Raw genomic sequence first — 27,823 nt, forward strand, 5'->3', positions numbered from 1 at the left:
GCCATCGTATACCACTGTCCCCTGTATGATTTAATTTTTGTTAAATTTTTCAGTTCAATTAAATTTTTTCTAATTCATTTTACCACAAATTTACCATAGTTCGAAAAAAAAAAATTTTTTTTCGTTACAATTTTTTTTTTGAGTGGTTCATTATACCCTGCATATCACATATTGGCCCAAAATATCATAAAAACATTATAGAGTTCATAACTTCGCGGAAATTGAAAAAAAAATTTTTTTGAGGGGGACCGTTGTGCCCCAGGTTCCCCTATAATAAATATATTTTATTTAAATTCAAAATATAAAATGACATATATTTTTAATTCGTTGAGGACACACGTCGAAAAAATTACGTTGAGGACACACGGGGTCCAGTAGATCCCACTCAGCAAAACAGTTCTAATTCATTTCCTATGTGATGTATTGACTTATAATTGGCACCAAACTTTAATATAACATTCCCTCGAAATATCTACTAGCTATTTTTAATTTCTAATAATTTAAAAATTCTAAAAAATCGTTTAGAAAAAAAAAAAGTAAACTTTTTTTATAATAAAAGTCGCAGAAATTTTGATTTTTACGGTATCGAAAAAAAACCGACGCCATTTTATTCGGAAAACAATATATTTTAAAGAAAAAAATCAATATTTAATGAAGTTTGAAAGAAATATATTTATTCTGAAGTTTGAAGTTACGAATTTTGGTCAGTCGCTTAAAATGAGGCATGGATACCTGGAACAGCATGGAGACCTTTATGACGTATCACAACTTATTGCGTAGATTTCAACCGATAACAGATTGCACACTAAGACTCATTTATAAATCTCCTTCTAAATTTAAAATTGCCTCAAAGTTCGCCTGGGGTCCACTGGACCCCATGTGTCCTCAACGGGTTAATATATCCAAAATATATTTTATTACCATGGGGGTTAATGATTTTACGAGAAAATGACTTTTCTAAAAATTATTCAAGAGTAAAATTTAATGTTTTTTGCATTTTCGAATTTTTTTTGCAATCAAATTATTATTATTCAAACAAAAATTCTCATGTATTAATAAAATAATCACTTCTGACAGTATTGTAACCGATAAATTTAAAATAAATTTTAATTCCTGAAAAATAACATGGCTTGAAGCATCCATTTTAGTATGGTTAGTAGGAATTGCGGATACATCAGTAAATGGCAACAATTTAAAACAATTTAAAATTTTAAATAATTATTAGGAATCGAGTTACTGAATAAAAGAGTTATGCCAACTAAAAATTTTAGTTGACAATTGTATATTAAAATAAAAATGCATTTTGTGATATGGCCCCCGAAACGAGCGACTCGAAAATAGGCACTACCTATCGATTGTTTAAATTCTTATCTAGGAGAAAAAAATTCATAAAACGACAGATAAAGTTGTAAATTGTGAGAGTAATAATTCTGGAAGATATAAAATTTTCAAATTAAGACAGCAAATTTTTATACACTTAGCCATGTTTTTTCTCATTCGTTAAATTTATTTCTAGTTCCTCAACATTACATAGTCTGAGTTAGATATTTTTCAAATAAATGATAAATGTCTAGAAAATAATAGTTTCACTGGAAAAGAAAAAAAAATCTATTGCCAACGTTATTTAGGTAGAAAATTGGGAATTGTTATACGTGATCTTCTAATTTTTAATTAAGGGCTTAAATTTCATGTCGTCATTTTTGCCTCTTCTGACAAAATTGCAAGATCATTTAAAAAATCTAAACTGTCGATATTTCTTATACACCCTAATAGACATAGACTCACGTAAAAAAATAATAAAATTTTTGAAAATTATATGTAGTGGAACTATCAACATAAAAATTATTGGAAAACTTTAAACTTTCTGAGCAATACAGTATAGAATATTTTTTTTTCGCTAATTAATCTTGTAATAATGATTCTTTTTTTTTTCTAAATAATTGCAATACAATCCTTGAAAATAATTTCTTACTTTTTTTTTCATTACCTTATTCAAAATCATTTACGTACATTCACTTTTTTACCATTGCTCGAAAAAATAGGATTAATGTATTTTTTTCGATATTTATGATTCTGCAATTATCTTCTCTTTGAAATGTAAGCTCCAACAAATTCTGTACACCATTAAGATCCTAGAAATGAAAAAAATTTAAAATATATATACTATGTTTATCGTTGTACGCAGCTAAAAATTTTTGGTAAATTATAATAATCAATAGAAGTTACACCAAGATTTTTTCACTGGGAGAAATTAACGGTCCTGAACAAGCTATTGTTTTAAAAATGAACCAAAAAAAATTGTTGTTTCCAATTCTTAAAAAAAGTTCAATTAGTTCAAAAAGTTTAATTAAATATATGTAAACAAATTTATTTTTATCATTTTTTTTTTAATTAACTGGCAAAACCTATGGATGTATTTAATAAATCGATTAATTATCAAACAAAATTGTATTATTATATTTCTAAAAATGATTCTAAGAAAACTTCCATCTATTTTTGCAAGTTATGCATTAATTATATCCCTTTGAAATTAAAAAAATTGTTTAGGTAAATATTTTTTCACAAAAAATTTACAAGTCATAGAAAACAAGAATAAAAAAAAAATGTATGCACTTATTAATAGTAAACTTAAAATTTTCACAAGAATGTATAACCTCACCACTAGGTTTCGAATACAAAAGTAATATGGCCAGTTACTTATTCATTGATGAATAGTTGACTGGGCATTAATATCAATACTATATGGTGAAAGGAAGTCAGGTTCCTGAACGGCTTATACCTGACATGACTAAAATTAAAAAGACACACAAAGCTAAACACATAATTACTTGATACTTACTACTGTGCAATTTAATTTTTATATTATAGTATTGGATATGGTTATTGCAATCAATAACGGTTTTCATCAATATTTCCATGATAAGTTGTTTATTATTTATAGAACTTTCTTCAATATCAGTTGCAGATGACGAACGAATTGTTACGTTTTCTATAGCTGATACGTGCAGAATAATGTTTGTTAAATTACCTGAAAAAAGTAGTTGGCTCAATTATATTGTTCGAAATTTATATTTAATAAAAAAAAAAAAAAAATAGTTATACAAATTTCAACGATACGAAAAAATTTCCTCTAATAAATATGGAAATAATTTCCCTATTAAAAAAATTTTGATATATTTGAAATTAGACTTGATAATTTAACGTTAATATACGTTAAAATATATTTTAGGAAAAAAAATCACTCAAAATAATTATCTTGTTTGAATAAATTTCCAAAAGTAGATTGAATTTCATTATTTTTTATTATACTGATAGAAAGTTGCTATTTTCATTTTTTAATTGATAGGTCAAGCAGGGATTCTATAAAACGAATGAAATATGTGCAAAAATAAACAATCAAATACTTGAATCTTTTTTTTTCTTATTATAAATTATAAATCTAAACAAAAGATTGTAAATCAATATAAAATAAATATTTGTTGATAGCTAATAGCTAAAAATTTGTATAAAGAAAAGCTTTTGATTAAGAAATTAAATTGAACAAATGAAGTACGATACGTTAAACTTGAACTGGCCAGCACTATTTCTAGCAGTAGCACATTATCCTTAAGTCACAAACATTGTTATAGTTTTTAATAGATTATGAATGCACTTAGATATTATTTTTAAGTATCTACCGTAATATGAAAGTAAATTTATGAAATCGAAGAGGCTGATTCCTGAATGCTGTCTCAGTGCGTCACAGGAACATGGGCCAACGCCCTTCAATGCGCGATATCTCGACTATTCTTTTCGCCATGAAAGGAAAGGTGTCTCGTCGAGCGAGTTGTCGTAACATGGGGCGTCTCCTCATTGAAGCTCCCCGGGCAAAAGCAGGAGGTTCCCAAATTCTGTGATGATTGGATCACGCGCACCCACCAACTCTATAAGGCGATCCCAATATAGGTCCGTGCATCGTATCATATCAAAAAACTGGTCTATGTTTATTGTGCTTTCGATCATGCTCTATTCAGTCCTGCAACATATCAATATATTTATTAATCATTATATTAAACAGATTTACATTAAATTTGAACGAAAATTTACGTTTTAGTTCTGTCATGGCTAGTCAATTTTTACAATGCATATTAGTTTATAAACGTTCGTTACAAATCTGTGCATTTAGAACATTGATATCTTCTTGTAAAATAAGAGAATTCAAACTTTGGGATTTTATAATCTTTATACTAAGCAATGAAGTGTAGTAGATAAAAATATGAAGGCACGATACATGCCATCAACTGACTGTTGAACTAAATTTGATTCGGTAGCACTCGGATATTTCCGACTGCCACTGTAAGCTCTTCCGAATTCGCTTTAACTATCTGCTCTCTAAATATTCTCATTATCTTTTGACTTTCATACTTATTGAACTTACACAACCGTGTTTGTTTTTTTAAAGCATTATAAGATATTTATGTATTAATAATTCATTTTTCTACTTTAAACTATACAAAAATAAGGTTATAAGCTGTTGTGTTCTTATTCATGAATCCTGAGAGACTTACTTACACATTATTGTGTGGTATTGATCGAGAGAGGAAGCTGAAGAACTTGAAAAATCCAATGAAAATGAAGTGGGGAGGATATCAATGTACTCTTATGAGTCTGGAGTTTTTTGAACTTCGCGCTAAGAAAATTGTTACTATACAAGATAAATTCACCAAGATATTGGTTTCAGTCTGATTGTTGAAAATAGAGTCTTTCTCAAATTTTCACGCATTTGAAGTCTGGAGGAAATATACTGAGTATATATAATAATGTGTGTAAGCAAATGTTTGAATGTCTGGGTAGCCTTTTTTTCAAAATTTAATGAGAAATAAAGCGAGTAACTTTGACATAAAAATATATACACGATATTCTGTTCACACACTTTTTACAAATTGTTCTTTGCTTTATACTTCCCTCTAAAAAAAATTTATAATTTTAAGGAATCAGAGTTATTGATTTCAGTCTTGTTTTTTCGAGAATTAAATTTTAAATCAGATCTAGATTTTAACGTTTTGATGTCCTACAAAACTACTCTACTGCTCTACCTAAGTTAAAAATGGTATCTAGAGTATATGTGTGTCTGTGTGTGTATATGTATAACCCTCATAACTTTTTAACAGATTGTGACCAATCGAAACATAATTTAAGACTTATAAAAATGGTTTGTTGCCCTGACCAATTCGGTTCGCTAGATTTTGAGAAATCTCACTAACAAAATTTTCGAAAAATCGTTTTTTGGAATAACTTCTAAATGGCTTTATTGATCAATCTCTAAAAATAATCTGCTCTTAACTGTGGAAAATCACGTCGATCGCCGCCTGGCTGGTCAAAATCGGTTGATTCGTTCGTGAGTTATCGAAAACGAAAAATTTCAAAAAAAAGTGTTTTTTTTACATAACTTCGAAATTTTTTTCTGATCGTTTTTGATGAAATAAAATAATTATTAGAGCTTAAAAAACCACGTCGATTGCCGCCATGAACGTGGAAATCGATTGGTTCGAGATATATCGTTGTCGAAAAAATTCTAAAAAAGTGAATTTTTGAAATTTCTCTAAAATTTTCGGTCTGATCAATTTGTGTTTAAAAGTAAACCATAGCTCAAAGAGCTCAAAAATATTGCAATAGGCGGCAAAGATGCAAGCGCTCAATGACTGAATTTAGTGGATAGTTCCCGACTAAAAATTGTAGTGAGGAATGCCGAAGAATTAGTGAGGGGCAAGTTTGGCTTGCCTAACTTAGGCAAGCCTAATTTGCGCCTTCTTAAATCCACGTTAGGCAAAACGAAGATTGGCATGCCAAATTTGCATGTAATTTGAGACATCTATGGCAAGCCGAACTTCGGCGAACCTTTGGAATGCCTGACTAGCTGGAAGTAACGATAACCAAAGATTTGCCGAAGTTTAGCTTGCCATAAATGTCCCTAATTACCTTTAAGTTTGGTAAACCGAACTTTCGTAAGCCTTTGGATTTTATAATTTCCTGCAAGTTAGGCATTCCAAACATTCGCCAAACTTCGTCTTATCAAAGATGGCCCCAATTACTTTTAAGTTTGGCAAACCGAACTTCCGTAGACCTTTGGATTTTATAATTTCCTGCAAGTTAGGCATTCCAAACGTTTGACGAACTTCGGCGTTTCTTGCCAAAGTACTCTAAAACGGAGTGGGAGAAGATATTTGGCTTCAAGTCTTTCCAAGGTTAAGCCTTTTAGTTCTATACTTATAAAAGTGTGTATTTATGAGAGTATTTGTGTATTGTACATATAAACATGGTGTCTCATGTACCCGACTCGAAATTTCAGTGAGGCATATGCCGAAGAACCAATTCGGGGCAAGTTTGGCTTGCCTAGGTTATACCTCATAAAAACCAAGGTAGGCAGAACGAAATGTTTGGCTTGCCATATTTGAACGTAACTAGGAAAGTTTCATGGATTCCTTAAGTCTAATATATCATGGGAACGCCGAACTGGTTTCAAGTAACGATAACCTGAGTTTTGCTAGTTTGGAGCGAACTTGGCTTTCCGAACTTAGGCTAGCCCAATTCGAATCTTATTTGTTTTAAATTAGGCAAGCCGAACATTAGTTGTGCTTATAAGTATCTTGAGGTAAGAGGTCGCTCATCATCGGCGTAGCGTCGCGGTAGGGTATAGGGCCCTCGTGCATTGGGTACCGTGTTCGAGTCTCGCGTTCGACATGTACGATTTTTAATAATTAATAATTACTAATTATAATTACTATTAAGGCGAGTGTGAAGTAAAGTTAAGTGTTATGTGTGATTAGTGTATCTAACTCCTCCATCATCTCCTTCCCCCTTGACTTATCAAATCTACCAATCAAAAAAACCTCTTCACATTAAAAAACGCTCCAAAAAACAAAAAAAAATTACAGAAAAAATAAAATTAAATAATAAAAATAATATTAAATAAAAACAAAGAATTTTTTTTTTTTATTCATGAAATATTTAAAAAATTTAGTCCTAAATTTAATATTTATACGTAAAATAGTAAAAGAAGATAAAAGAATAAGCATTTGTTATTATTAATTTTCGCTTGATAATAAAAAAGCTAAAAATCAAGAAAGAATTAGATTTGGATTCTTCGTTGCGAATTTGGTTTCCAAACTGCAACCTAATCAGGAAGCCAAGTTAGGCTGAGCCTCGCAACTGCGTTACATCCCAAACTTCGGCCTGGTTTGGATGCCTCACTTACTGCAAGTTTGGAATTCGGCATGCCTTACTTGCGCCAAATCACTGCCTCACTGAAATTTCTAGTCGGGTTGCAGAAATGGCCTTTAGGGTCAACCGTTTTCTAAATTTTCACTGTAAATACTAAAACTATATTTACAATCGCATTATGATTGTTTTGGTGTGAAATTGACCACTTTCAATTTGGTTGAAAGTTTTTTCATTACTAAAATTATTAATTCATTCGTCGTTAATGGATTTTGAAATTTAGTTAAAAACCATCACTCTTATAAAAATTTTTGATTATTTATTAGGTTTTTTTTACGGGACAATTTTTTTTTTGACACGGGATATTCCTATAATGTTTAGAAATAGTTCCCATAGTTTTCTTTCCATGTACCAACTTCAAACATAATTTCTCTGTTTATCATTGTAAAATGTTATCGAAGCATCGTTATTATTTTAGTATTTACTTGGGAATTTTCACTGAATTTCATGTTGAAAATTTCTACAATTTTCATAATATTTTAGTTCTCATTACTATAAAGGCATCCTTTTAAAAAAATCATCCTATTTAAACAGATTTGATCTCTTTCATATGAACGATGTATTTTTTCTTATTAAAATTAGTCAACTTGGACAATGAATTTTTTTCACTGAGTGAGCTAGGTTCGACTTCTGGTCCAGGCTGACTAAATTTTTTCAATCTCTGAAAAACTTTTACATGATAATCTTATTCTACCCAATTTCTCTTTATTCCATTTTCTAATTTTTCTCTCAAAATTTTTCATTACATCATGATCGCATTAAACTTTTACCCGTCGTGCTATGATCATATAGGAACGCGCTGATAGTACTCAACTGATGACTAATTCTTGAGCGTGAATGATAAACTCAAAAAAGCGCGACTGTCGAAGAGCTGATAATAATTTATCCAAATCATTGAAAACTGTTGCACATAGATTATGTGTAAACACTTCTGAAAATCTCCAATAGAAGGTACAAGTTGTACTAAATTTTTGTTGTTGTAAAAGAGTTGGATCAGCCCTCTCAAGTTACGGTGATTGATTAATTCGTGTATTTGTAAGAGCTTATTAAATATCAATTCTAATTATGAAAACTGTAATTTTTTTTTTTGCTCAATACTATATTATTAAAAAGTCTCAAGACGAAAAATCAAAATACATAATTGCAATCTACTTCGGTAGAAATACCAATTCCTAATTTTATTTATCCATACGTGATTGCACTTAGCTACGTATAAAAATTGTTGACAATTTACAGCCCATATAGTTTTACATAAGCTTAACCAAATGCAATCAAATTTATCTATACTCGTGTCAATATACCTAGATATTCGTTAAATTAGTCAGATGTCAGTATAAAGCATATTATCTTAGACCTGTACGATTAAATTTTTTTATAACTAGTAAATATTTAGTAAAATTTCCTACATAGTCATACATATATGATCATGTACGTCTATACATAATAATTATTTTGCAAGACAAGATTGAATTTCTGTTTTTAATAGCTTATAAGTCAAAATTTCGTGATATCATCATTAATAATAGTTTTTACTTACGTACTTATAACTACGGGACCATAATGATATACCTCTCATTTTGATGATAATCTTTTTTTATAAGACTTGTGCTGAAGTACTAATGTGCCATATAACCTTAAATTAAGCATATGACGCGGTAAAATTACCAGGTGTATTTCTTCCAGTCATATGTAGAATGTAGAATTTTTGGGTGCTCGTAATGAAAAGTTATAAGTACACCTGTTGATGTTTTTTATTATATCATATTTCTTGAAAATATTTTTTCGGAAACCAAGTGATGGATTGCCAACAAATCTAAACAGTTATCCGAAATCATATTTTTTCTCATATATAAAATACTTAAAATGTTAAAGAAAATGCTCATTTTGGTACAAGGAAAATAGTGGTGTACAAACCTCACTAGTTGACTATCTAAAACTATCTAAAAACTGTATCAACTATTATATTAACCGAGATGATTTAAAATTTACATCAGTTATAAGAAGTCCGCGTAAGTTCACAATTTTTGATCGATTTTTCTGATAAACACTACCTTCATTTTAAATGAACAAAATTATTAGTCACATATTTTTCATTTGCATCTTGTTACTTAGGAATAAATAGACTCTGTTATACAATAGTGTGTTAATTAACATAGAATTTCCATAGCACTTAACACATTAATGCATAACAGTGTCCAAATATGAGATAATGTAAACAATAACAGCGCAGAACATAACCCGTATTACTTATATGACTGTGATTAAAACAGTATGTTAAACGTAAATTCAATTTTAATATCATAAGTGATATAATTTTAAAGCAAATTTTTTTCTGTGTATGGCAAAATAAATATCAAATGTAGATTACTGAAACGTAATTAAAATTAATTCTAGAATATTTAAAATTTTAAATTATTCTTAAATATTACTCTTAAGAGCAAGAATGTTAATTAACACAAATACTGGATTTAGATATAAAAGATATAAATAAATATGATAGCTTAAGTATGAACTTTATTACATACAATAATAATAATAATCAACTTGATTACGAGGATGAGACTATGAATTATGTGAAGTAAAATCTGAAAAGGAGGTCGATAGATATATATATATATATATATATATATATATATATATATATATATATATATATATATATATATATATAGACTCATCCATCATGCATTGAACCATTATTCAAGCAAAAAAATTTATATGCATATAACACATGTGTTGCTAAATTTGTTACTAAATGGTTGCTTTATTTAGAATTTTCACAGTAAAAAATATTGTGTATTTGTGTTGAATACGGCCTATGTTAAAAAATTTTTGTGTTAAAATAATATAAAATGTATTACTTTGTTCTTAAATATTTAACAGAAATTTTGTGTCAGCCGTATTTGACGATGCTGAAAGGAACATATAGTATTATATTTATTATGTGTATTACAGTTCACAAACTAAAGCTCATCTAACTAATTTCTACGAGAAAAAAAAATTAGGAAAACGGTTGACCCTGAAGGCCATCCCTGCAACTTCCCGCTAATTCCATACCTGGGCGCTTAAAATTGCATTTACGACGTTTTTGAGCTCTTCGAGCTCAAAAATACAATTTATATGTTGTTTTAAGCTCTCTAAGCTCAAAAAGATAACTTTTCTATGCTTTTGAGCTCTTCAAGCTCAAAAGTTTGATAGAAGGTTGATAAAACACTATTTTTTGAGTTTTCAAACCACAATAACTTTTGAATGAATGAACCGATTTTCACGCGGTTTGCGGCATTCGACGCAGTTTTTAAGCCTTATGAAAAATTTCTAAGTTAAAATTGATCAAACTAGAAATTTCGGAGTAATTCCGAAAAAAAACTTTTTTGGGTTTTCTTTCCTGCACGATATCTCTTGAACCAATTAACCGATTTCCACGTTCTTGGTGGCGATCGACGTGTTTTTTTACGTTCTAATAATTATTTTATTTCAGCGAAAACGATCCAAAAAGAAATGTCGAAGTTATGTGAAAAAAAAACACTTTTTTCGAAATTTTTCGTTTTCGATAACTCTTGAACAAATCAACCGATTTTGACGGGAATGGTGGCAATCGACGTGGTTTCTTAAACTCAAGAGTGTAATAGTTTTTGGAATCGATCGGTGAAGCCGTTAAGTAGTTATTCCAAAAAAAACCATTTTTTGAAATTTTTTTTTTGAGATTTCTCAAAATCTAGCCAACCGAACCGATTCAAATTTTTACGAAATTTAATGGCAATGATATTCTTTAGATCACTACCTATTTTGATCCGCGATCGAATCGGTTGAGCCATTAAAAAATTATGAGAGGAAAGTCATTAAAAAGTTATGAGAGGTTTACATACTTACCCACACACACACACACACACACACACACACACACACACACACAACCAGATGGAAGGGTGGAACGAAGAAGTATTGCCTGGTGGCGACCCTAGACATCAGAAATGCCTTCAACTCCGCCAATTGGGAATGCATCATGCAGGCCCTCCAAGAGAAGAATGTACCAGAATACCTTCTTAAGATCGTAGCAAGCTACTTTGAAAACAGGGTCCTGAAGTATGACACGAAGAACGGTCCAAGGGAGTATGCTATTTCTGGAGGTGTACCACAAGGTTCAGTTCTAGGCCCGCTCCTGTGGAATATTATGTATGACGGCCTATTAAGACTAACTCTGCCAAGAAACGTCAAACTCGTAGCATATGCAGACGACGTAGCCGTAGTGATCGTTGCCAAACATCTTGACGAGATAAACCATGTGTTCGATCTCACTTTCGAGCGCGTTAACCGGTGGATAGACGCAGTGAACCTGCAACTGGCGCAACACAAAACTGAGGCAGTGCTTATTACCAGCAGGAAAGTGGTAGAGACAATTAAGCTGAAAGTCGCCGAACAAGAAATCACATCACAACCTTATATTCGATATTTAGGAGTGATGCTTGATGCCCGACTCAACTTTAAGCAGCAGGTAGAACACGTCAGTGCCAAGGCGTCAGCAGTGGGAACAAGTCTAGCACGACTGATGCCGAACATCGGAGGGCCAAAGCAGAGCAGAAGGGTACTGTTATCATCTGTAGTCACATCGGTGCTTACATATGGTATATCTATTTGGACCAACGCTCTCGAGATGCAAGAATCATGGAGGAAGGCTGGACCAGTATACCGACAATGTGCCTTAAGAGTCGCCAGCGCCTTCCGCACAATATCCGAGGAAGCAGTGTGCGTTATTTCCGGAACTCTGCCTCTCAGAGTCCTCGCTGAGGAAAGACGGAACCTTTATCATCGTAAAAGGTCAACTACACTAAGCGCTGAAGAGCTCAGAACTGAAGAACGGCAAAACAGCTTCGACCGATGGCAGCTCCAGTGGGACGCTGCAGAAAAAGGAAGATGGACGTATCGGCTTATACCGAGGATCGACGACTGGCTGAACCGGAGTCATGGAGAGGTTAACTACTACCTTACGCAGATGTTGTCAGGACACGGCTGCTTCCGAGCCTATCTTCACCGCTTTAAGCACGACGATTCTCCGGAGTGCCCATCCTGCCCAGGTGTCGCTGAAGACGTGGAGCACGTGATCTTTGCATGTCCTCGTTTTAACCAACAGCGCGATGAATTAGAGAAGATTCTAAAAAAGAGAATTCAACCGGAGACAATAGTAGAAGAAATGCTGTCATCAGAAGCTGTCTGGAACGCCACGAGCACCTTTGCCACTGAAGTGCTTACAGAGTTGCGGTCCATCGAGAGAAAAAGAGCAGAAAACAGAAACTAGAAGGGAGATAGAAATAAAAAACATCTTAGCCACCAGAAGGAAGAGCGGCAGCTAATTCCTCCCCCCGCGAAGAAATGCCTTACGGCGGTACCATGGGGGATCAGAGGATAGAAGAGAAAGGGGTTTAGGGTTTAGTGGGTAGGGGCGTTAGTGTCGAGTTAGTATGACGCTGCGTCGAGTCGCCACATATCCAGGCCAAACAGCTATGCCTAGAATCCGTAAAAAGGATTCCCCCTACAAAACACACACACACACACACACACACACACACACACACACACACACACACACACACACACACACACACACACACACACACACACACACACACACACACACACGGACACACGGACACACACATGGACACTATCGCGGAAATAGTCAGGGAAGTTTCCTGTGACCTTAAAACGTTAAGATCTGATGAAAACCCGATTTTCGCAAAGCGGGTTAAAACCAATAACTTCCTGAATTATTTTCAATTTTCAATTTTTTTTAGTGGGAAGTTAAAATTTATCTTGAATCAAGAGAAAAATTCTTGAACCAAGAAAATATTTTGAAGAGTTTCATTAAATGAAGATGAAAAATTAGTAAAACGGTTCACCCTAAAAGCCATCCCTGCAACTTCCCGCTAATTCCATACCTGGGCGCTTAAAATTGTACTTATGACGTTTTTGAGATTTTTGAGCTCAAAATATAATTTATGTGATATTTTTAGCTCGCTGAGCTCAAAGAGATAGTATTTCTATGCATTTGAGCTCTTCGAGCTCAAAAGACTGATAGATGTTTCATAGAATACTACTTTTGGAATTTTCAAACCGCAATAACTTTTGAATGGATCAACCGATTTTCACACGGTTGGCGGCATTCGACGCAGTTTTATCAGCATCATAAAGAATTTTCAGATTTTAATTGATCAAACCAAAAATTTCGGAGTAATTTCAAAAAAAACACTTTCGACCAGCTTGGTGGCGATCGACGTGGTTTTTTATTGTCTAGAGCTGATTAGTTTTTGGAATCGATCGGTAAAGCCGTTTAAAAATTATCCAAGAAAAACCACATTTGAAAAAATTTTTTTTCTTAGTTTTTTTAAGATTTCTCAAAATCTACTGATCCGAATCGGTCCAAATTATACTCAAAATTTAAGTTCGGCCAAGCCCTTTCAAATGGCACCAACCGCGATAAAATCGGATGAGCCGTTCAAAAGTTATAAGCGGTTCACATACTTTTCTTAGCGGGAAGTTAAAAGTTCTTGAATCAAGTAAAATTCACTTAAATTAAGAAAAATTTCTTAGTTTAAGAATTTTTATACTCAAATCAAGAAGATGAAGTTCTTCAAAATTATTTACTTGATTCAAGTCAATTTTTTTTCTATGTATAATTTTTCGATCCTAGGTAGGATTGAAAATTCCCGACGGAGGATGCACAATCTCTGCAGGAACAATTCATGTCTACTCACAAGAAAAGTTAAGTTTGAGGTTTTAAATTCTCAAATAAAAAAATCTATAAAACAGTTGGCCTATTAAAATAGGCCTGGGGACTATTTTTGAAACTTCTCGTTATTTTCAAACTTGACATTCTCCAAAAAATTCCTATCTCTAAGTTCTGAGCTCTTTGAATTAATAAGTACACTTACGAAACTGAAGCACAACACTTACTATACCACTGAGCCAAAAATAGCATCATCCAAAATTAGAATCACGTTTTTTTCTGGGCATACATGCACACCAGTACATACACACAGGTAGATAGATAGATAATAATTTTATTGGATTCTGTAGCCTAGGCTCCCTCAGAACCATCATCAAATATACATTTATAATTAGTGTATAAATATACATTTATAACAGGCACATAAATATATTCACATATCTCAGGCATCTTCTTAGAAATAGTCAAAATAGCTTCTGAAGACTTTAAAACGTGAAGATCTAATGGAAACTTGAAATTCAAAAATCGAGGCGAAACCACCCGAGAAAAAAATTTTTCTATATAATCATATATAATTCTATAGGGGAACCTGGGGCACGAAGGCCCCCTGGGGCACGACGGCCCCTCTCAAAAATTAGGTAAAAATTTTTTTTTTCAATTTCCCTGAAGTTATGACCTTTATAACCACTCGAGAAAAAAATTGTAACGGAAAAAAATTTTTTTTTTCAAATTGTGATAAATTTGTGTTAAAATGAATTAGAAAAAATTTAATTGAACTAAAAAATTGAGTCATACCGGGGAGAGAAGTACACTACGGTCCCTGGCATAACGGCCTCTCTCATAAATTAGGTAAAAATTTTTTTTTCCATTTTCCGTCATGGCCTCTATGATGTTTTTATTATATTTCGGGCCAATATGTGATATGTGGGGCGTAATGGACCACTCGAGAAAAAAATGACAAATTTAAAGAATTCATTATTTTAGACCTTTGCAGGTCAATGAATTAGAATGAATTTAATTAAACTGAAAAATTTAATAAAAAGTTGAATTATATGGCTTATAAAAAATTGAAGACACAAGTTTTTTTAATTAAAACAGTAATGATTATATTATTAATTATTGATCACGGTATCCTCTGCACCAGACAGAAACCTAATCTCAAAGTTTTATTTGAATTCCTCCAAGGATGTTTTACTCTACGCAATTCATATTTCTAATTTTGACTTAATAAAAATATAGAAAAAAAAAGGTCTGATTCAAGATATTACGTATTTTAAAATCTCAATCTGAAAACTCAACATGTGATTTCAATCAATGTAAATTAATGTAACCAATTCATTGCTAAATAAGATCTCTATATTTTTTCTTGTATGTAGGTTTAAAACCTCTGAGTGCAATAAAAGAAATTAATTATATTTTTAATTATTATTTATTTAAAACTAATTAACAGCTTAACAATAAAATTTATAATAATTTTTTAAGACGTTAACAAAAATTACACTTTGAATAAATCATAAAATATAAATGTTCGATGATTAGGAAATCACATCGAGATATTTTAATGAATATAAGATTATTTGCAATGATCACAAACATATTCGTCAGAATAATCTTTGCCAATTCCTGCGCAAAAATCATAAGACCTATTATTACAATTATTACATTGAATCCATGACTCTGAGGACTCTGAGGAAAGTCCATTGCAATACAGACAATGGCAATCCTCATTTTTATATTTAAAATGTTTTTGAGTTCAACTGGAGACCGTTTGGCGTTCAGACGTGCTTTCGTGCGTTGCACCTTTTAAGTTAGATATTTTGTTTTATTATGTACATAAAAATCAAGTGTTTGTCAAAATCAATACTACAAAAATTTGTGTGCAATAATTGTGATAAATAACAAGCTCAACTACAGTTATTAAACAGTTTTTCCCTCATTTACAAATGCCGGACTCAGTCAATGAGGTTAGATTGGACATAAAGTCGACAGTAAGTGACCTTACCGATTAAGCCACCAGCTCAGTGAACAGTAGACCCTCGGACCAGCCACTAGAGGTCACCAGTAGTATTGTAAACAAAACCTCAAGTAATATCTCTTCTCCAAGTGCTATAGATCTGTCACGAAAGTTCGAACCCCTTTCAGCCAAATCCTCGCCTGTTTTAAAGTTCACACCAAAAGGCCGACCATCGAACACTGCCCAGCTATCCAAATTACAACCGCAGTCATCGGAAACTATATATGCCGCGTTGCAGAGACAAGCAGGTAAAAGACAATGTACTGTAGAAGCCGATTTACACTTAGATAAAGCTGCCCCTCCGCAAAAAACTTCTCGTCCTATTGATTCAAAGTCCCATAGCGACATGGTGGACAATCAGCCAAAGACTGTTCAGGAGCTGTTTACCCAGTTCGCAATATGGAGAACGGAGGACAAGGGTTATCTCGTCCAAATGAAGGAGGAGTTAGTCAATAAAATCGAAGCAACCAGTGCTGCTAGTAACGAGAAAATTGAGAAGGTGAATATGGCCCTATCGAAAGAAAATGCTGCTTTAAGAGGTGAACTTGAGGCAGTGAAAAAAAGATTAGCTGTACTTGAGTCCTCGAGTACAAACTCTATGGACCCTGACGTACTCGTATCTCCCTTGTCTCAGACCAGTCTGGCAAAAACGGAAAGAACCCTGATAAGAAACAGCATTGACGCTATAGAAAAACACCTTAGGAATAACATTATCATCAGAGGCTTGAAGCCAAATAATCAAGATGTCCGTTCACAAGTTTCTTAGTTCTTCGATCAACACTTTTAACTCACCAATTGCATAACAGATGTTTCTGTCATAGGTAAAGATAAAGAAAATATCAAGGCTACGGTGAACTGCAGTTCAAATAAGGAGTATATAATGAAGAGAAAAAGCCAACTTAAGGTCCCGGTCTATATTGGATATGATCTTACCCCAGAAGAAGAAAAATTAGCAAAAAAGCTTAGGGACGAAGCCAAAATTTTAAGAGCTAATGGGAAATCCGTTAAAATAAGACCGAACAAGCTGATAGTCGATGGCTCTCCTTACATTTTTGATATGTCTCTAAATAAGCTGGTCTCATCTGCAAAAGCATCTGCGGCCAATACAATGATGGATCTCTCCAATAGTGAGTCGCCCGTCGTCTCAAAAAACTAATCAACCCTAACAGAATCAAGCTAACCTTCTGGAACACTCAGGGTCCCAGAAACATCGATTGTATCAAAGATCTTTCTTAAAGCTATATAGGTCTCTGCGAAGCCTGGCTTTCATCAAAGCACAAACTTCACCCTCCGGCCGGTTGGCAAGCGATCACTGTTGAAGCTGACAAAAAATCTGATCTTCCTGGGCGTGCCAGCGGTGGTCTAGCAGTTCTCACGCCAAATGGGGTAACCTACAACCTCTTACATAGCTCCAGCAGCTGGATTATCGGTCAACCGTCAATATGCAACCTAAAAATTGTAGTTGTTTCTGTATATCTCAAGCCTACTGCTGACTTGTGCTCTCAACTCAGCTCGCTGTAAAGTGTGTTACACCAAATGGAAAGTGCATGAAGCTTCGACATTATGATTATAGGTGGTGATTTCAATGCCAGAGTTGGATTACTTGGTGAACTGGACCAAACTCTTCTCTTTTCAACTCTTCTTAATCCCAGAAGATCGGTTCTCGACCTCGAAACTAACAAGCGCGGTTCAGTTTTATTAGAATTTTTGGAGCAAAATGGCTTCATTTTACTCAATGGCCGCTGTCAAAAGGATATACCCGGAGGTTATACATATATTAGCAAATTAGGCAAAAGTACTTCTGATCTCATCTGGGTTAACCTCTTGGGAGCTGACCTCATCAATAACATGTGGGTTGAGTCCATGACATCAGACTCTGACCACCTACCAGTGACTATCTAACTTACAGTTGGGTTGCAGACAGTCAACCCCACAAGCTGCTGTCAGCCACGACACATCCTAAGATGGTGTCAAAACGCATCCACTGAGTACAAATATCACATGCTCAACTCACCTTATGTGGCAATGTACCCTCAGGAATCAGCTGGGGACCTTTATCCCAAGCTACACTGAACCGTCATTGATGCAGCCACGCACGCGCAAATGGTTACAAGTAAAAGTGCTCACCTTAAGAATCGTATCTACGTAAGCAAACCCTAGTATGATGCTGAGTATGCAGCCCTTAAAAATACAGTTACCAACCTACTTAAATTCTGTAAAAGACATAAGTCCAGCAATCTGCTTTGGTCCGAATATGATAAGCTGAAGGAAAAATACACTGCTTTAACAAAAGCTAAAAAACACGCATATGAGAAAGGTGTATAAGATAAGTTCGCTAACATCAGTAACACATCTGATTTCTGGAAGGCAGTAAACTCAGTTCGCAAATTCAAACAACTGCCCAACTCGATCCCTACACATGTTTGAGAGCAATTCTATGAAAGCGTCTACCAGCCGTAAGTCAGAATGGATCTGCTCTTTTTCGGTCCTAGCTTTCCGCTACTCGATGCTGACATAACCTGTGCGGAACTTATAAGCAGCCTTAAGAAGTTCAAAACAGGTAAAGCAGCAGGATCCGATAACATTAGTTATGAATTTTTCCAAGAAATGCCGGACAATTGGCTATACTTTCTGCTGACACTCTACAATAAAGTACTGAACGCTGGCAGTACTCCTGAAGATTGGTCCAAGATTGTCATGTGCATGCTACATAAAAAAGGTAATGTCGAAGACCCCAACAACTACCGTGGCATCGCACTGATAAACTGCATCCTAAAGATATTTACGCGAACACTTGCGGTTCGTATTCAGAAGTGGGCTGTAGAGCTGAGCATCATCCCTGAAGAACGAGCTGGCTTTCAGTCTGGGCGTGGTTGCAGTGATAATGTCTTTTGCTTACTAGCTACTCTCCAAATGGCCATACGTCTCCAAGGAACTGCAGCCTACGTACTGTTCGTTGACTTCAATCGCGCTTTCGACTCCATTCCGCATGACAAGCTATGGTCTAAGCTGTTCCATCTTGGCATCAGCCCCAGAATACTGAACATACTAAAGTCCTTATACGACACAACAGTCATGCAAGTCAAGAGCAAAGATGGGCTTTCAAAGACCTTCAACGTATCAAATGGAGCGCTTCAAGGCGAAACGCTGACTCCCCTATTATTTATACTTTACATAGCAGATCTCATTACTTTTTTGAAGGAGCATGATATACAGGGACTCAACGTAGATGCACACACTGATCTAATCTGTCTTGAATACGCTGATGACCTTGCCTTACTTGCTCGGACTCCAGCTATGCTTCGCAGAACATTAAAATACCTTGAGACTTACTGTGATCCAAATGATTTGACGGTCAACACCTCAAAAACGCAAATTCTTAGAACGAGCTCTTGTGGTAGGATTGGCAAGAGAAATGAACAATTTTTGTACAAGGGCGAACCGTTGGGAATTGTGAGCTCATACCAATAATACCTTGGCATCTACTTTACGTCTTCCCTTCAAGGAGATACTGCCACTAACTCCGCTATAAAGAAAAGCAAGTTGGCGTCCGGCACAGTTCTCAATATCCTCGCGAAGCTTGCGGCGAACTCTTGGAAAGGTAAAGTCCACCTCTTTAACAGCTTGTCGAGAAGCATGATGATCTATTTATCACACTTTTGGTGTTTAAGGACAAAAAACCTTGAGAAACTAGAGGCAACCCAGCTTGATTTCCACAAGAGAATGTTTTACCTCCCAATATGCACTCCGGGATATGCAATTAGATATTAACTCGGCCTGGAACATGTAGCTGTATCGGTGCTCAAGCAAGCGCTAAGCTGGTTATTAAAAATCCTGGATATGCATGAAAACAGACTTCCGAAAAAATGCTTCCGTCGTCTTCACACTCTCAGTCTATCTCCTTATAACTCTAACAGACACAACTGGGTACAGCAACTAAGAGACCTGCTTAGAACAATCAATGAGGATGGTCTTCTGGATCACCTTGACATAACTACCTGGAAATTAGAGGTTCCCCGGATCATAGATAAATTTTTAGAATATCTTTGCAGACTGGATGTTGAAAGATACCAGCACTCTTCAGCCTGCCAATTCATACTCCCACAACCACTCTTCGGTGCAACTTATCACGTGGAAAATGCTCCTTTATCCTTTCTCAAAGTGTTGGTGCAGTTACGTCTTGCCAACAATTATGTGTGCAATATCACACTTAAGAAAGTAACACACAAGCTTACACTGCTCCGATACTGCAGCTTTTGCCAGCTCCAGGAAAAAGAATCTATCACTCATGTCATCGCATGATGTCCATTCCTAAATGACATTCTAACGGAATTCTGGGCTCCACTGGCTGAGGAAGATGATCTAGCCCTACTGGGGCGAATTATTGGTGCAAACAACTCCCCTAACCTAGTCAAACTTTATTTATTTTTGAAAAAGTGCTTCCAGAAAAGAAGTCAGTATTTAGCTTGATTCATGTTAGTATATGTCCTTGATAACTAAATGTATCCAAATATTATTTTTATTTTTATTTTTATGTATATGAAAGTCACGCTATGATATGTAAAAATGGAAATATTTTAAATATTTTTTAACCAGTGAACTCCTGGCCAATTGTATTTAAGAATTGTTAAAATATTCTATTAAATGCTAATAATAATAAATAAAAATATTTAAAATGTTTTTTAACTTCCCGCTAAAAATCTCAGATTTTCAAAAATCGGGAAGTTATTGTTTTTACCCCGTTTTGCAAAAATCGAGTTTTCATCAGATCTCGACGTTTGAAGGTCACAGGAAGCTTCCCTGACTACCCCCGCGATGTTGTCACTATGTCTGTATGTATGTATGTGTGTGTGTGTGTGTGTGTGTGTGTGTGTGTGTGTGTGTGTGTGTGTGTGTGTGTGTGTGTGTGTGTGTGTGTGTGTGTGACTATGTGACTCGCTTATAACTTTTGAACGGTTGAACCGATTTCATCGCGGTTGGTGCCATTCGAAAGGGCTACGCTGAACTTAGATTTCCTGAGAATTTGAACCAATTCGGACCGATAGATTTTAAGAAATCTTGAAAAATCTTAAAAAAAATAAGAAAAAAATCATTTTTGAAAGTAGTTTTTTTGGAATATCTTTTAAACGGCTCTATCGATCAACTTCAAAAACTAATCCGCCCTTAAGCTTGAAAAACCACGCCGATCGGCGTCAACCCGATCAAAATCGGTTGATTCGTTCGAGAGATAGCGTGAACGAAAGAAAACCGAAAACCGAAAAGTGTTTTTCCACATAACTTCGTCATTTCTTCTCGGATCACTTTTGATGACATAGCATAATTTATAGAGCTTAAAAAACCGCGTCGATTGCCGCCAAAAACGTAGAAATCGGTTAATTAGTTCAAAAGATATCGTCAATAAAAGATTTGAAAACAAGTGTTTTTAAAATCACTGCGACATTTTTAACTTCCCACTAACAAAATCGAAGATTTTCAAAAATTAGGAAGTTATTGTTTTCACCCTGTTTTGAAAAAATCGAGTTTTCATCAGATCTCGACGTTTTAAGGTCATAGGAAGCTTCCCTGACTACCCTCGCGATGTTGTCACTGTGTCTATATATATATATATATATATATATATATATGTGTGTGTGTGTGTGTGTGTGTGTGTGTGTGTGTGTGTGTGTGTGTGTGTGTGTGTGTGTGTGTGTGTGTGTGTGTGTGTGTGTGTGTGTGTGTGTGTGTGTGTGTGTGTGTGTGTGTGTGTGTGTGTGTGTAAACTTCTCATAACTTTTGAACGGCTTGACCGATTTGATCGCGGTCGTTGCCATTCGAAAGGGTTTGACTAAACTAAGATTTTGAATACAAGTTGGACCGATTCGGGCCGATCAATTTTGAGAAATCTTAAAAAAACTGCGGTTTTTGTTTAATAACGTTCAAACGGCCTGACCGATCAATTCCAAAAACTAATCAGCTCTCAACATCGAAAAACCACGTCGATCGCCACCAAGCCGGTTAAAATCGGTTGATTCGTTCGTGAGTAATCGTTGACGAAAGAAATCGAAAAAAAGTGTTTTTTTCGAATTACACCCAAATTTCCGGTCTGATCAATTTGTGTTTGAAAACATATCATAGAATTTGAAAGACTGCGTTGAATTCCGCCAACCGCGTGAAAATCGGTTCATTCATTCAAAAGTTATTGCGGTTTGAAAATTCAAAAAATAGTTTTATGAAACTCCTATCAGATTTTTGAGCTCGGAGAGCTCAAAACTACACGAAAATCATATTTTCGAGCTCGAAGAGCTCAAAAACGTAATAAGTGCAATTTTGAGCGCTTAATTACGAAAGTAGCGGGAAGTTGCAGGGATGGCCTTCAGAGTCAACCGTTTTCCTAATTTTTTTTTTTTTAATTTTTTGGTTTTGACCTTATTTTTGTAATTTTTTTTTTTTAATTGGGTTCTTTTTTTTTGCTTCATGTTGATTTTTTTTTCTCAAGACTCGTAATGGAGCAATATACAACCATGCAGGATTATATATAGTTCCATATACAATTATATATAATTATATATGACTATATATGGAACAATATACAGCCAGGCAAGATTATATATAGTTCCATATATCTTTATATATTTATAAAATTGGAGGTGTCCCGATATTTCACTTTGCAGCCAAAACTACGCATCGCAGACGAATAGTGTTTGTATATGGCAATAGGTACAAGGTTCCCATCGTGCACTATGGTGGTTGCAAGTTGATAATTATAAGGGTGTAAATGATACGGGGGTTGAAAGATATTAACTTTAAAAATGTGAGACTATCATTGGTCTAAAATGGTCTCGATTGTTCTAAGAATTTCTGGAATGATCTAGAAAGTCTTAATATGTATACCAATGTTCAAATCGGTCGAGAATGTTCTAGAAAATTCTAAAATAATCTAGAAATTTCTAGAAAGATCTGGTAAGATCTAAAATCTATATTTAGATTTTGATCAAAATTTTTTTTGCATCCCGAGTCGAAATTCGAGTTCCGTTTTAACCGTAATTTTTTCCCATCTCAATTTTACGGTCAAAACAGACTTGGCGCTGTATTGATAGCTCATTTAAACTGAGCCTGGTTTCACCGTAACTAGTGGAGTTTTGTCCCATTCTACCACGATTACGGTCAAACCAGGCTTGAAATAATGATAATAATAATAATAATAAATAATAATAAATTAAATTTTAAAATTCTTAGGGGTCCGGGTTCAAATCCAATTGAAATCACATTTATTTATTTTTTTGTTTTAATTTATGCAATAATAATTATTATTATAATTAATAATTATTATTGTTATAAGAAATAAGTAATAGTAATTAATAATAATTGTCATTAACATAAAAATTTGTAATTAACAATTATTACAATTACTACTATCAAGATTGTTTATGAGCACAAAAAAATATATAAAATTAATTTTGTAATAAAAAAAACAAAAATGGATGATTTCCCAAATTTGAGTCTTTTTTTTACGAACAGGGGTTATTTATTGTCCAGTTTATACATATTAAGGAGTAAGGAAATAGGAGGAAAGGATTACTTATGGTAACTTAACCTAATACGCTTCGTAAATAAAGAAATAATTAAAAGTCGCTTTGCCCTAACCGAGAACCGAACTTGGAACCTATCGCTCGTCAAGACTTACGCGCTACCCGCATCGCTACACTGCCGATTGGTAAAAGGCGAATCTCAGTAGTCTCATAAACTTTTTAAATGACGCGTCTTGAAATGACTAAGTTCTGAGTGGAATCTGAAAAAGAACTTTACGGAGAAATTAAATGAATAGTAATAATTATATTTATAGACATTCAAAATTGAAATTTAGATACCCATTCTCAATTATTAATCTTATACTTCTATTTTCAATTGTAAGATTCGGTAATTGCTTATTTTCATGGGGTGTGAAATCAACATGATTAGATTATTTTCTACTTAATAGATATTTTTTTTTTTTTTTAGAATAAATCTAAAATAGAAAAATTTTTCAAAATTTTTTTCAAAAATGTTAATTTTGGGATAAGAAAAATTATGAAACGTTTCAATTTTTTAACTAAAAACAAATTATGAAAAATTTCAAATTTTGGGTTAAAAAAAAGTTTTAGCAAAATATCGAAAAATCGATAATTAAAAAAATTTTTTTTTTCTACTTGTAAAATATTTTTTTTTATCAGAGTAAATCTAAAATAGAAAAATTTTTTTAATTTTTTGAAAATTTCAATTTTAGAGTAAAAAATATGAAAAACGTCAGTTGTTGGATTAAAAAAAAACTATGAAAAAATATCAAAAATTAATTACTTTTAAAAATGTGAAATTAAACAATTACCTGCGATTCTTATATATTTTAAAACTTTTTCAGTGAAAATATGTGAACTAAGCTGAATTTAGAAAAGAATAATATTTTTTTTCCAAAATTCAAATTTTTGAAAGAAAAAGCCTTCTCTGAGATTATTATTGTTGTTATTATTATTATTATTAAATTTTTAATTTTTAAATGTCAACTTTTCATGTTTTTTATTAATTTAAATTTTCGCACCTAAGAACTACAAGATGGCAAGAGAAATAATAATAATCAACAAGATGACAAATATAGTAATAATATTTATAATGATAATATTATACTCCTGGAAATTTTTACGGTCAAAACAGACCTGCGTACGGCTGTTTTAACCATACTTATTCTCCGATACCATCTTGTACGGTCAAAATAGACTCGATTTTTAGCGGCATATTAGACTTCAAAGAGTTGGGACATTTTTACGGTCAAAACGGGACTCGAATTTTGACTCGGGATTTTAATTGGTTAGTGAGAATTGCGTAGGACCATATTAAATACTCTATCCATAAAATTAACCCAATAATTAATTAGATGTAATAAATATGTAATTGAATATTGTTATATATAATTATATATAGTTATATATAATTATACATAATTATATATAATTATATATGATTAGATATGATTATATTTGGCCATTTTTCATATATAATCATATATAAGTAATTTATATATAAATATTTTCTCTCGGTCAATAAATTTAAATTAAATAAAGTATTAAATAAATTAAAAAATTATTAAATTTATTTAATACGGCATCTTAATTGGGGTACACAGAAAAGAAAGTAATTCTAAATTTGTTTCTACACGTGGTTCTAAATTCGTATCTTATGTATTATATCTATATATTTATTATATCAGATAATTTTTTCACGAGAAATGTTACTTTCTATAATTTTAGATAATGCCATGGAGCTAAACGCAGTAAATTTAATCGGTTGAGTACGAGATACAGATATATTACTTTTTTTAACACGCTTTTATCGGATTCGCCTATATCTTTGTATCTATGTGTATATAACGGACTGGTTGAACTCGATTTTCGGCCACCTCAAAACGTTAGATGAAAAATCAAATCCTTGTACACTTATCAAGGACCGATGAAAATACAATAATTTAATCAGTTAGACCCATTATCCTGCTCAAAATTGTCACGATTGGCAATTTTAAATTCACTCAGGAAAGAGCTTGAGAAACGGCTATCAAATCCAAGGAAAGCAGCAGGCGCGCAAATTTCCTACTCCTGTCACAGAGTGGTAGTTACAATTCAATGAATTATAGTTAAAAAAATTTGATAGTAAATTAAATTAAAAAGTAAAGAATAAATAACAGTTTAACAACAGAAAACCAAATTAAAAAGTATAAAATAAGTTTCAAATAAAAATAAAGTGATTAACAAAAAAATTTTTATTATTATTAAAAAGTGTGGGGTGTTTTTTAAGATATTTTCATAATTACTCAACTTTTATCATCATAAAAAAAAAAATTTATTTATTAATCACTTTATTTTCATTTCAGACTTATTGAATATTGTTTTTTACTTTTTAGTTGAGTTTTCTATTAAAGCGTATTTTTTAGTTTTGCTATCTATTATTTATTTAGTATTTAAAATAGTTTTCCATCAATAATTTTTAATCGAGTATTAAGATTACAATATTGATATATGAAATATTGCTGTCGGATATTAATAGACTGGTATATTAGGAGCTATTTTTGCCGTGCAGCAATCGAAAAGATTTCAGAAGAAATACTGATAACTTCCAAACAGTAAAGGACACCAAAATAAAAAATATTTTTTAGATATTGTTTACAAACTTCCATAAAGTCTGCTCGACCAATCAGCCTTTGGAACCCTCACGGGTCACGCGTGCGTGAATTCCACACACGCGCACACTCACAACGAGCGGAGCTAAAAATTAAAAAAATCATTTGAAATTACTATTGAAATTACTCTTGCAGTACGTAGAGGTTGTAACCCACGTAAGGTCAACAGTTTCGTATTCTCAGCGAAAAGTAATCATAGATCAAAAATAAAAAAATATAGTCTTTTGAGTCGAAACGAAATGTTCAATCTTGAATTTACGAAAGATAAAAAAAAACATTTTGCAAGTATTCAAAAAAGATTTAGAAATATACGTGTAAAAGTTTTGACATTTTGAAATTAGATATAATTCTGGATTCATACAATAACATGATTGATATGATCATCAATTTCCGATTAAATTTTCATCGTTGGTCAGAAGAACGAAATTATTAGTGGTATTCTCTCTATTTCATATGCAGTCACTATCACATCCATCAGAAAATAGCTAGTAATACCATGTAAAACTAAATAACACCGTGATATTTTAAAATCACTATTTTCGCAAATTCTGCGAAAAACACACTTGATTTGATAAATTCAATCTTAAGATTGATAGTAGAAAAATTTAATCTTACACATTTGAAAGAAATACATTTTGTAAATAATACCTGTCAATTTAAATGCTTCAGACGATGTATTTTGAAACTATTCTTTCGATAAATTAGTTGATTGATCGACATTGATGACATAATTCTCGATTGAATTCACTCAAAATTGGATAAAAAAATACTTCAATAGAGCTAATACAGCATAATAATAACGGTTAAGCTCCTACTAGTTAAAAAGAAATAAACATAATAAAGGAATATAGGCGGAGACGAGGGGTTGGCCAACGGCTAAATCGTTGATGGAGGTTGGATCGTGAGAGATATGAAAAGAAGGGGGATGATATCCGCGCAATTTCACAACTGCCAGTCAGTCATTTTGATACGTATGATGAGAGCTGTTGCATCGCTCGATCGATACATGCAAAATTGGAATGATAGTTTATTTTTCAACAGAGATTCTACCAATTTGTAAAAATTTCGTGTGCAATATCATGCAACGATTGTGCACAAGTCCATACAAACACACACATACGTATACACAAGCAAATTTTTCGAAAACCGGAACAAATTTAACTGTAGAAAAGAAAAGTAAAAACAGTTACTTTCCAAATCCTTGAAAATTTTAAATGTTAAAAGTTTAGGAATAGAACATATCAATACCTAAATGTAATTTTAGACTGACTCTCACGAGCTGTGTATTTTGAGTTGAAGATAATCATTCATTAAATTGTTAAAATTATTTAATACTATTTAAATCATTATCATCGTACAAAAGTTTAACCATATTTTTCATTAGAAGCATTCATATGTAAGTTCGGCAAAAAAAATATCAAAAACAATAAACTTTATGATCAATTAAGAGTCATCTTTCTGTATCACTGGGAAACTTACTCGATAGGAAAATAGTTCTCCTATATTGCTACTGATGGCGCCAGCCGTGAAGTACCTCTCCCTTCCTCTTCCGCTTATATTTTTTTTTTTTTTTTTTTTTTTTTAACAACGAATGAATGTCCTTGTTATTGATCTTGGATGTAATTAACATTAACTATTCATCGATTTCTGA

The 27,823-nt window shown here is 33.0% G+C and overlaps 1 long non-coding RNA gene across 2 annotated transcripts; it reads right to left on the bottom strand.

The window, feature by feature from the left end:
* Positions 1-1,968: 1,968 nt before the first annotated feature.
* LOC123263189 lies at positions 1,969-27,728 on the bottom strand. 2 transcript variants are annotated; one of them, XR_006509120.1, is made up of 4 exons: positions 27,652-27,728; positions 3,678-4,015; positions 2,840-3,028; positions 1,969-2,132 (listed from the first exon to the last, which is right to left on the bottom strand). It is a non-coding gene; the product is annotated as an uncharacterized LOC123263189 (long non-coding RNA). The 2 variants fall into 2 exon arrangements; XR_006509119.1 differs by lacking the exon at positions 27,652-27,728 and adding an exon at positions 4,087-4,289.
* Positions 27,729-27,823: the final 95 nt, after the last annotated feature.

The sequence above is a fragment of the Cotesia glomerata genome, linkage group LG1 (assembly GCF_020080835.1).
Source record: "Cotesia glomerata isolate CgM1 linkage group LG1, MPM_Cglom_v2.3, whole genome shotgun sequence".
NCBI lineage: Eukaryota > Metazoa > Arthropoda > Insecta > Hymenoptera > Braconidae > Cotesia > Cotesia glomerata.